The sequence below is a fragment of the Hibiscus syriacus genome, unplaced genomic scaffold (assembly GCF_006381635.1).
Source record: "Hibiscus syriacus cultivar Baekdansim isolate YM2019G1 unplaced genomic scaffold, ASM638163v2 tig00110637_pilon, whole genome shotgun sequence".
Taxonomy (NCBI): Eukaryota; Viridiplantae; Streptophyta; class Magnoliopsida; order Malvales; family Malvaceae; genus Hibiscus; species Hibiscus syriacus.
Genome location: NW_024062808.1, coordinates 1,640,716 through 1,645,359, shown reverse-complemented (window position 1 = coordinate 1,645,359; position 4,644 = coordinate 1,640,716).

Below are 4,644 nucleotides of genomic sequence, written 5' to 3'. Positions count from 1 at the left end.
AAAATATAATTTTATCATATCTCAATCAATATGTTAACATCCAACAAATGAATATCAATTTTTAACAGAAAATGACGAGTTTGGAACATATGAATACTCAAGTGACTATTTGTAACTTTTAATAGTCATTGAACTCAACAAAGCAATGCCCTATAGTCGGGGGACCATTTGTGTACTTTACCCTATATATAATTATTGATATATTCTTATAAAAATATTTCGTTTTATTTGTCAACATTATCATTTAAATTAAGTTTCAACTCTCAATTGTTCAATCTTATATAAACAATTTTAACAAATTTCACGTAGTTTTTTATTTTATATTCCATATATTCCATTAAATTTGTCCTTTTTGGATTTTGAAATTATCTCATTTAAAATGTCATATTCGAAAAGTCAATAAATAACGACACACCAGTTTTCTTTTTTTACCATTTATCATATTGTCCCATCAAAATAAATCTATCAACCACTTTTTAAGGGTAATTTTTCCATTTCTCTCATTTTATATAACTTGACATATGGTCAAATTAACTTCCTAACACTACATATTTAGTCAACAATAAAAAACTAATGGGATAGAGGGAATAATATTTATCTATATAATTCATGTAATCTTTTGATTATAAACAAAAAAATAGGTGGATGGATATAATTGGATGTTAAAGGTAGGAGAATATTTGATCGAATCGAATCGAGTCGATGATTAGTATTTAAATTATACATTATTTTATGATTAATTACTCCTTGATTAGATAATTTTAGTTTCTAACTTGGGTCATTTCATTCATTTTCGATGCAGGGCAATGAATTCCAGAAATTATGCTAAGAACAACGAAATGGTGCAATTTTTTATTTTTTCTGGATTCATGGCCGAATTAGTGGGCAAGACTAGGGACATGACACACCCGACATGGCGTCTAGTTAACGGCTGATATGGCAGCTGATGTGGTCGCTGATATGGCAGGTGATGTGGCGCCTAGTCAGCAACTTCTAGAAGATCCAATGAATAGTGGCGTGGAGAAGGAGACTTAGCCAAATTTCTTTATTTTAAATTAGGATTTATCTTATTTTTATTTTTAGGAATTATCTTTTGTTTTGAATATTATTTTCTAGTGTTTTTTAGGACTATAAATACCCTATTGGGGTAATCATCAAAGCATATTCAACTCATCACTTGAGCATTCAATCATTTTCAAACTCTCTTGTTTCTTTCTTTCTTTAGATTTATAAAAGTTTTTATTTTTTATTTTATTTTTCAAGTTACTTTATTTTTCTTTCAAAATGCTAAGTATGGTTTCTACCATGCTTAACTAAGTTTTTTATAGCCAAGGGCTAGAGCAATGACTTGATTCTAATTCATGAGAATCGAAAAGCGCTTCATACCCTCAAGGGTTACATTTTCAATTTTTAGAAATCAAGGATCGGTAATCGACCATCCTTTTACAATCAAAGTGATTTCATTTCAAAAAGTGCACGTTAGAATTGAATTTCGGTTTCGATTAATAGTTGGGAGGAAGGAATGATCTGTGGCACATTCGACTTCCTGTGAACACACTTAGCGACGGTCTGCTAAGGGAAACTGAAATCGGGTTAGATTCTCAATTGAGACGATAGAATATTAGTCAGCTTTTTCTAGAATTTAAAAGCATTAAATTACTAAACGATTGCCGCTACTAACTCATAAAGAGTTGAGATCTGAAAATTGATTTTAGATTCTCGATTTATTTGAGAGAAAAATAAGTTATAGGGGTTGGCCCCTGTAGACTGTAACCGTCGTGAGCCCGAAGGTAAAATCCTATTTAAGGATTGATTAAAATCGAGGCAAAAGTTTTAGCCCAAGGTGATTTTTACCAATTGAATTTTATTTTCTTAATTTACTATTTTATTTTATTTCAATCATTTTTTTTATTACTTCACTTCAACTCTCCAAAATCTCCCCTCTAATTTCTTTTACAAATCATGTTTGAAGCAAGATCAAAAGCGAGGAAATCGTCAAACTCTTAATCCTTATGGATCGACCCTTACTCTCAATATTCTATTTATTCTTATTCATTTTATCAAGATTAAGGCTATTTATTTTGACATCATAACAACGCGTGTCAAAATTGGCACCGCTGTCAGGGACTAAGGTAGAATTATTGATTTAATTTTATTGTTTTTGATTTATGACAGGAAAAATCCGGGCACATTAGAAGAATTTGATCCAGAAATCAAAACGCGAGCATGACGAATTCACTGTCAAACACTTCAGGAGAAAAGAAAGAAACAACAAGAACAAGAAAGTTTAGAAGACACAACTGACGCCACATACGAGGAATCAACGGATACCACACAATTCACCAACTCAATCGACGTCGATAACACACCCATTGCTAATTCGACGCACAACATACAACATCCAGAACTAATGGGCGATCAAACCATACGAACTAACCACATCTCCTAAGGTACAACAACCACTTTGCATTGCCTTTCCTCAAGGCGATACGCCATTTCAACTCAAGACGGGTCTGATACATTTTCTTGACCTTTCACGACCTTTCTAACAAAAGTCTGCATAAGCACTTAGCCGAATTTCATTTGGTCTATTCAAGCATGAAACCTCAGGGAGTATCCGAAGACCAAATTAAATTACGATAATTTTTATTTTCTCTTTCTGGCATTGCAAAAGAATGAATATTTTACTTACCACCAAATTCGATAAATACTTGGGTTGATTTAAATCGTATTTTTCTTGACAGGTTTTCCCAACAGTGAAGGCAAGAGAACTGAGGCGAAGCATCCTAGGAATTAAACAAAAGAATGATGAGTCGTTTTACAACTACTGTGAGCGATTCAAGAAGCTATGTGCGAGATGTCCTCAACATGGATTGACCGAACATACACTTCTACAATATTTCTATGAAGGTTTGCATCTCATGGAGATGAAAATGATCGACGCTGCTAGTGGGGGAGCTCTCGTTAACATGACATCAAATCAAGTAAGGGAGTTAATTTCAGCAATGGCAGCCAACTCTCAGCAATTTGGTGTATGGAATGAACCTAGCCAACAGGTTCACAAAGTAAGTACCATTTCGTTAGAAGATAAAATTGATCATTTAACTAATATTGTTAATTCCCTTGTTGCATGAAAAAATGGATCAACTAGAGTATGTAAGATTTGTACGATGCTAGACCACCCAACCAATTGTTGCCCAACATTACAAAAAGAAATTAGTGCACAAGTGAATGTCCTAGGTAATTTTTCGTGACCTCCTCAAAGGCCATATAATCCCCATAGCAATACATAGAATCCGGGGTGGTGAAATCATCCTAATTTCAGCTATGCACAAAACCAGAGGCTGAATCAAGTGTACCAACTGAGGCTGTCTCCACCGCAACCATATCAACTGCCGAAGACTTCACTTGAGACCCTTGTGGAGCGATTGGTGCAATCCTAAGAAAAATTTCAAAATTGCACGGAGTCACACTTACAAGAAATTGACAAGCAAATCAGTCAATTGGCACAAACCGTGGGTCGCTTAGAATCACACGACAAGCTTCACTCTCAAACCGAAACAAACCTATGGGAGAATGAGAGCACCATCACTCTCAGAAGTGGAACCATTATTGAGAAACCAATCCGAGAGAAGATTTACGCCAAATCCAAAAAACAGATGAAGAAACAATTTACTTGGAAAATGATGAGGCAAGTGACGCCAACTCCCATGAGAAAAAAGAGGATGACGCCACAATAAAAAATAAAAAGAATCCGATACCCGAATCCGCACCATCCCCATATGTCTTACCATCTCATTTCCCATCAAGATTCATAAAGAATGACAAGCAAGCTGAGGAGAATGAGATCCTAAACGTCTTCCAGAAAGTTGAGATCAATATTCCACTCTTAGAAGAAATCCAGAAGGTTTCAAGGTATGCCCGTTTCCTTAAAGAGCTTTGTACTACTAAAAGAAGACTTACCAGTCATGAGAAAGTAAACCTTGGAGAGCACGTTTTTATGGTTTTGACCCGACGGCTTCCACCAAAGTTGAATGACTAAGGCATGTTTGTCATACCTCGCAAAATTGGCAAAGTGGGCATCAAGCGAGCGATGTGCGATCTGGGAGCCTCAATAAACTTGATGCCATTATCCGTTTACAACACTCTTTCAGGCAAACCATTGAAGGACACAAGAGTTATTATTCAAATAGCGGATCGCTCAGTGATCTACTCAGAAGGACTCTTGGAGAACGTCTTAGTAAAGGTAAATGAGCTAATCTTTTCGGCCGATTTCTATGTCATCGATATGGAAAATGACTACTCAAATACTTCATCTGAGATCCTCCTTGGGTGACCTTTCCTTAACAATGCCAATACAAAAATCGACGTGAAGAGTTGTATTCTCACAATGAAATACGATGGTGAGATCGTTAAATTTAATGTTTACAAATCAATGTGGTATCCTGAAAATATTCAAAATATTAATTTTGTTGATGTTATTGAGCATGCGGTTGATGAATTTATTGAAACTAACTTTTTCGATAAGTTTTACATGGAATTGGACGACTTTGATGGTGAATTTAGGGAGTTTGAACAAACTTTTTCCATTAATTTTATTTGTTCTGATGAAATTACTACACCTTTGAAATATAAAACTTTTAC